This window comes from Boleophthalmus pectinirostris, unplaced genomic scaffold (assembly GCF_026225935.1).
Source record: "Boleophthalmus pectinirostris isolate CB_2022bp ecotype Guang Dong unplaced genomic scaffold, ASM2622593v1 HiC_scaffold_9, whole genome shotgun sequence".
Lineage (NCBI taxonomy): Eukaryota > Metazoa > Chordata > Actinopteri > Gobiiformes > Gobiidae > Boleophthalmus > Boleophthalmus pectinirostris.
The window spans coordinates 17,597,136-17,604,627 of record NW_026571541.1 but is presented as its reverse complement, the minus strand read 5'-3'; the positions used below and the strand labels follow the sequence as shown (position 1 = coordinate 17,604,627).

Genomic DNA, 7,492 nt, shown 5'->3' with positions numbered 1-7,492 from the left:
GCGACGGTTGCCGTGCAGTCTGACAGACGGAGATGGGATCTGACAGTAAACAGGCGTGTGGATGCCCGGTACGTGATTGACACGTAGGCAGGTCGGTGGGGGCCCGCCCCCCTCCTAATCCTGCCCTGTCAGCTCTAATTGGGGAGGTGGGGCTCTGTGTCACCAAGGTGACTGATTGACAGGACCCCAGCTTTGCATAGATATGAGGAAAAGGTGGTGAAGTTCACGCATGGCATAACACTGTTAACTCTACTATACTGCTAATAGAGATATGAGATGGGGGGGTGATGGGCCCAGAGCAGGTGAGCTCTCATGAACATGACTGAGCACACAAATAAACCCACAACAATAACCATGAACAAAATAGACACGCATACACCATGTCTGAACGCCGACCGCATCTCCAAACACAGTGCTCTGATGAGGAGCAGAGGTGTTCAGTGGCACCAGAGCATTGATACTGGAGGCACCATGAGCACCTCACTCTTTTGGGGCCAATGAACCAATGGAAGAAAGTCAGACAAAGTGCAATGCGATTCTGACCTGTCAAACAGCTCTGTGTGAGCTAATTAAACCACAGCCTATGGAGAGATTTACATATACATGTGTCCACCTGGATACATGTGATTCTCCTTAAAGAGCTCCCTGTTCAGAAGGTCAGGTCTCCACAGAGCTCAAGAACGGGCGGACATCACCGGACAAAAGACTAAACAGCACGCACCACATCTGCACTGGCAGACCCAGAATATTCATAACTTCAAATTAATCTTCCACTTTAAAGGTATAGCGTTGTTGGTAAAGCGTAATTATGTGTGTTGAATTAACTCTGTAGCTTGAGGCATTTACACAAAGTATCATTAAAATGCAAAATAAGTGCATTTTACTCTCCATAGAAAAGTTTGTATTATGAATTTCTTTTTGCAGATAAATAAAATCAAGGCTACAACTCCAAATGTATAGTATAGCAAGGGATTAACCTATAGAATAAGTTGATAGATTATTACATTTTTTTCAGTATGGCCAATGCCAAACAAGAAAATGTGGACATTGTAGATACACATATTAAAAATATTGACAAATAATGATAAAATGTTCCACAGTATGGCATTAAAACATATCTTTCTTGCATGTATTCAATAACAAGAGCTTTTATTGAAAAAACATGCACTTTTACTGTGAGGGGGTTACCTCTCCATAGAGCTGACCCATAACTTGGCCTGCTGGCATCAGCTGCTTGTCTCCATGTAGATGATATAAGTTTGATGCCATACTATGGAACACTCCAAGAAAAGCAGTCGCATCTTCACAGGAACAAAAAAATTACATTTAGTGCTCTTTTAACTATTGCCTGTTAAGAAAATCACAATCTAATATCTAGTGTCTCATTACATATATATCAGTTATAATCCTTTTTCAAACACCTACTGCCAATAATGACATAGCTCCCGAAATGTCATATCAGTCTGGCTTTATAAGTGCAGTATGGGTAATGTTTGGGTATCTGTTAAATGCTACAGACTCTAAATACTGTTACTGTATATTCAAGTCTGAATCTATTTTAATAATGGTGTGTGCGCGTACCAACTACATTTCTGTGTGTGTGCTTTTGATTGACAGCTGCCACTGACCTGTGCCAGTCAGAGTGCCATGCTGCGGGGCGATGGGGTCGATCGCTACGGAGACGACCTTCGCCCTCATCTGCATCCTGCCTTCATTAGCGGAGCCAGGCAAGGAGAATAACAACCCAATAAATTAATAAAGAGAAAGAGAGAGAGAAAGGGGAAGGGAGCAGGCGAGTGAGGGGGGTGCGGCTGAAGCAAGGGTAAATCAGAAAGGGGAAGGAAGTAGGGAGGAGGAAACCGACCAGAGGGAAAGCCAAAAAAGATTCCCGCACAGGAGAATAGAAGTGTGGAGATGGGAGTCAGTGGCTCTGGGAGAAAAACATAATGGTAAAAGATGGACAGAAGGTTTAGTTCAAGTTGAAATTCTTGCAAACACACACACCAAGTCCACCAAAACAGTTTTGACAAATGCATCTCAGGGGCTGTCATTGTGGCTCAGAGCCCTGCCCAAACAGAATTGATACATTACCATCTGCACGGGTTCTTAAATGCCAGGATGTACAGGGACGCTCTAACCAGCCCGCGGAGCCACATATCGATGGGGCCAAATGTTCCAGATTTCCTTCTCTCTATATTCATGAACTTGGAGCAAGGCTTGGCGTCCCAACCGCACAGCAAGTCAGTTAATAAAGAATGAGGTTTAATTGTGCTGGCTACATACTGTGTACAAAGACTAGAGGCTGGGGAGGATACCTATGTGATATGAGCACTTCCACTGAAAAACACACGCAGTCCAAGGGAAGCTGTGTAAATAAATAATGAACAAGGATGTTACGTGCAGATAGACTGTTGGTTTGGAGCTGTCCCCGGAGGAGACTAGAAATGATGCTTTCTCATGTTCTGCAGACTTGTACTACATACCTCCCTATATGACTGCATCTTCATCAGCAACAGAACATATGATTCCTTGTGTATTCAGACAGACTGACTGACTGACTTACTAACTAAAAGAAAGTATGTATCAGAATTGAAGAATTTCGAATCTTGATTGTGACTGTTCCCAGTTAAGTTATAAAATACAATGTACTGTATAAAATGTATAATTTACTTACTCAAGAAGTATTTTTGAAATATAAAGTAGGGATGTACTATGTTAAATATTATGTGGAGACACTTTGTCAAAATCAGAATATGCAAAAATACAGTCTTCAAAAAATTATTAGTACATGTAATAAATGTGTGAAGGGTTTTTTTTATTTGGAGAAATGTCCACTTTTTAAAAAAGTGTTCTAATGTAAAATATCAAAACTATGTTATAATCTTTCTCTATCATCTTCAGCATTAAAATATGTACTTACACTTCAAATTTGTTTTTCTCCGTAGCCACGACCCTGATATATCTGAATGTACACACTCAAAGAGTGAATATGTCTTTTGTGTATGCATGCTGAGAGATGTGAGGCGCTCACAGTTGAAGCGTGCCAACAGCAGTCAGTGAACTGCATTTGGAAAGCTAATAGCACCATGATATGGGCCAGGCCTGTGTGCGCGAGGCGTCTGCCTGAATGAGCTGCTCCCTGCTCAGGGTCGGGGAGCGTGAGCGCTCAAGATTGAGGCCTGCTGCGCTGAGGAGGAAATTCTCAGGGCGATCGATGCCGAGGATTAGGGCCGGCTTTGGGGGCTCAGAGGCCTGGATCTGAGCAGTATTCTCAGCGGGGCCCTTGGGAGAAGCACTGAGCAGAGCTGAAGGGGTAGAGGAGAGAGGGGAGACGGGGCTAACCTGAAACTGTCAGGAGGCTTCACATAGGGTTGGCCAGCCTGGGAATAGGAGGGCACTCTGGTCCCAGCTGACACTGTGAATGACGCTGGAGTCTGCCACCCACTCGGACAGAGTCACACTGACCACTGGAGCTGAGGAGCACACACAGCTATAAGGGCTCTGCTGCACATTAACTAACAGGAGTAAAGTTGACAAAAGCATGCTGCACTTACTTTTGATTTCCTCTTGTTCAAACGGGTAGTTGTCTTCAGAGTTGATGAGCCACACAACAAAAGGCTGACTGCGTTTGTGTGTGTGTTTCTGATGCTCATGATTGGTCAGCTCGCTGCTCTCCCTCGGGTGCACGCGGCTGGATCCATGATTCATTTTGCAATGAGGGGAAGAGGGGAGAAAAACAGGAGCGTGCATGTGAGAGAAGAAACAGCCAAGACCACTGGGAAATTATACGGTGGAGCAGCGTGGTGGATCTGGAATTAAACGGCATAATTAATCAAGCAAAAAAACAAGCACGTTGCTCATACATTTATTATTTGCATTTTTTCCACTTCAGGAGATGTAATCAGCAGATATATGTCGGGGGCCTGAGCGTTTCACCGCGACCACAAGGCCAAGCTCCGAGTACCAGCACTGACCCTACGAGTGTGTAGTGTAATATGAGCTGTTTTTTCTACTATCATCTATGGCTCCTGCTTTCATTGTAATCCCCACAACACAAAGACAACAATTGGTTTGTTGCCTTCCGCTGTCCGATAAATTAGGGTGCAGGCAAAATTAGGTTCACAATTCTTTCTGCTCTCTCCGGAGTTGTTTAACATGGTAGGGTCAGAAAAAAACAAAAGTGACTGTCCATATGAAGTCTATTCACATCCCGCCATTACATTTAAGGCCATTTACTTAAAGGTCACATAAGGTTATCATATGCTCATTAGTAGTTCATTGCTATTAGACTGTCACTGTGCATAAGTGTGACAACTGTTTCCGATCAGTAGCTGTTTTCCTCTTTTGGCAGAGCTGCGTGTGGTTTGGGAACAGATGATTCGGCTTATTTAAAGCTCTATTAGGCGTCACATGGGGCTTACACTTCTCATCTATCACTGTTCTCTTATGGAGATAGGCCTCATTTAAAGATGAACAAGCCTTCTGATTGTCATGTAAGCTAAATAGACACATCATTCAGATCTTAAGGAACTTTAAAAATTAGTTTTGTGGTTACGTCTTTGTGCCAATGTATTGACAAACACCAAGCACTTTTCATTGTTGTTAAGATTAAACATAACACGTAGCCTGAATAATTTGACTAATCTAACTAAACCCAGAATGATATGGGCTACTATAACTATGCTTAAAGTAGCCCTACTGGACAATATAGGCTACCAGTTAATTATTGGTAGGCTATGTTGGGAATATGTAGGTGAATGCTTTTGGATGAATTTGATCGTAAAGTTGTGTAATAATAGATAACTAAAAGAAGTATGAACACTAGTAGCAACATTAGACATAAAACAGTGTAGATTAAAACATATGTGTTTTTTTTTTTCCATTTTTGTCATAATTTCTATGAGCTTATTGAACATTTATGCATGCTTCATACTATCCTTATGGGATTGTAGACCACATATTAGATTCTCTTATCTTTATCCTGTATGTCTGCCTCTGATTTGTGCTGCTGTGTAGAAGCGGAACTGAGTTTGTCTTATCCTAGAGGTAGATTCAACAGGCTTACAGAAAAGGGCCTACACATGCTAATGTTGTGATGATGGTAGAATGACTTGTCCTGTGATGCTGGCTATAAATTCCAATGTCAGTATGTTTTTTCACTCCTTCACTGTGGAAGTAAAGGCTTTCTACACCCAGCCATATATTAATGGTAGGATAACTGTAATTTCATTAAAATTATTGCTTTAGGTTCGACGGGTTATAATAGGATGATGATAAGATATTTTCTAATATATGCACTCCTTAAGATAAAATGGCGTTGGAAAGAGCAGAAAGTGGTAATTATAGGATTTGAAGATGATTTTTAACTCGAGTCGCTTGGACGTGCCTAAGTCCACTATGGCCATTATGCGTAAATACATCCGGCGAGCAGTTTGAAACGTATCACTTTTCATGTGGTCAATATGGCTTGTTCCTGGAGCGCCGTCATCAATCGCGGTATCAATATGGAAATAGCACGGTGACCCAGACATTAATCAATGGGCTCCTCGGGGAGGTAGGGGAGGCCAGGGCCACCTCAAAGCATCAATGAGACAGATCGGCCCGCAGTCAGGCTCGGACAGTGCGTATTGATAAGAGCATTTCCACCTGTAGCGGCGCGCGCGCACACTCACGCGCTCGCTGGCCACATCTGAATTCAATCCCCGCCGCCGCAGCTGCGAGCTCCAAGCCCAGAAAGACACGGTTGAGCGGAGATACGTGCCTCGACTCATCATAAGACCACTCTCTTATTCTCCATATATGTCCCCTTTCCTCCCCTCTCCCGCCGTCTACCTCACAACTTTGAGGCCTAAACAAGCAGCTCACGTACGCTGCTACAAGGACTTCAAATTAACTTCTTTGTCTTTATTCTGAGACTTACTTTACTTCACACTCTCTGGAGTTTAGTCAAACCTATTTCTTTCTCCAACTTCAAACCGAGACGGGCAGAAGCAGGGTTTCACATCAATGCGGAAGTCTTCACATGCTGCTGTCTCACCGCGAACGGGATTAGCGCCAAATCTCAGCGCTCACATCATCCAAATCTTATCTGATCAATTAGATCAGTCCCGACAAGAGCGAGCCCAGACTGAGCAGAGTGAGGCAAGTAGGCCTCCTAGTGGACAGGCTGTGGACGCGCAGTCTGGGGGATTTATTTCAGGATAGGGCTACAAATAAACTACACAAATCTATTTTGGTATTTAATAATAACAATAATAGCAACAACAACAATAATAATAATGCATCAGTTTTATATAGTGCTTTTCTGGACACTCAAATATGTTATTCATTCACTGCACACTTGGTGGCAGTAAACTACTAGTGTAGCCAGAGCTGCCCTGGAGCAGACTCACTGACTATTTAGGCCTATTGCTTTATTTTTGGATATCAAGTGGGAGTTAAAAGGGGATGAAAATTATAATTCAGTGTCTAATTAGACAAACATAAGATCTTAATATGCACCTTCTGTGCCAAACTGCAGAGTAATAGCTTCTATGAGAATTTATCATAGACATGACTTGTGTCTGTGTGCTTCAATAGGCAAATACTTTGGTCATCAACAAACTCAGAACTGAAGTAGGTGTAGATACAGTTCAACACAGACAGGTCTTCATTGCTTGACTTAAAAGTCAAGAATCAAATACTTGATAGATGAGAGGCAAAGCCAAAGTCAAGGAAAAATTCTGTATCTGTCAGATACTTTTTCACCCTGCCATTCCTAATCCTCCCTTGTCAAACATATTTGGCCATGTCTATGTTTGGCTTCTGCACAAACCCCTTGTGCTCTTCCCCATGTGACACGTTTTAAAGGTTAGAGTTCAAGGGTCGCGTGTTCTGTGTGCACACGGGCTTGCCCTTTTCTCTCTCAATCATCCTCTCCTCTCTCTCTTTCTGCGCCAGATGCACCACAAAGGTCATGCCCATGGATTTCCTTTGGTTTGACTCAATGAAAAGGTCAGCTGAGGGCACCAGGAAATGGCACTGAGGCCTTGGTGCAGGACGCATGGGAGCAGGGTCCTTACATTACCAAAAATGGCACACACCAAACCACTCTCACCAAATCTGTCCAGGACAGACCCAAGAGTCAACATGACCTCATCTGGATAGCCTGTGGATATGGTCTATAGAGGAAAGCATACAATCAGACAAAAGGACTGTTATTACCATCTGAAAAAAACAAACAAAAAACTATTCACGCAAACAGGTGCACAGAAAGAGTGAAATTACAATCAGAAAGAGCCATCATGTGGTCAGGGTTAGACAGGAAGTCACACATACATTTATAATGCTCTTCACATCTTTTAGCAAAATAAAGTAGAAGATTCCATCGTTTTATCAGAGATATTAGTTCATTTTTTAAACATTTACCAAAAAGTAAATATTGTTTTGTATTAAATAAGTTAATGAGGTAAACATTTTAGAAAATTATGCCCACAGAAACTGAATCAGTAAA

The 7,492-nt window shown here is 42.5% G+C and overlaps 1 long non-coding RNA gene across 1 annotated transcript; it reads right to left on the bottom strand.

The window, feature by feature from the left end:
• Positions 1–3,247: 3,247 nt before the first annotated feature.
• On the bottom strand, positions 3,248–6,013 carry LOC129412587 (uncharacterized). Its single transcript, XR_008633759.1, has 3 exons — positions 5,921–6,013; positions 3,555–3,809; positions 3,248–3,473 (listed from the first exon to the last, which is right to left on the bottom strand). It is a non-coding gene; the product is annotated as an uncharacterized LOC129412587 (long non-coding RNA).
• Positions 6,014–7,492: the final 1,479 nt, after the last annotated feature.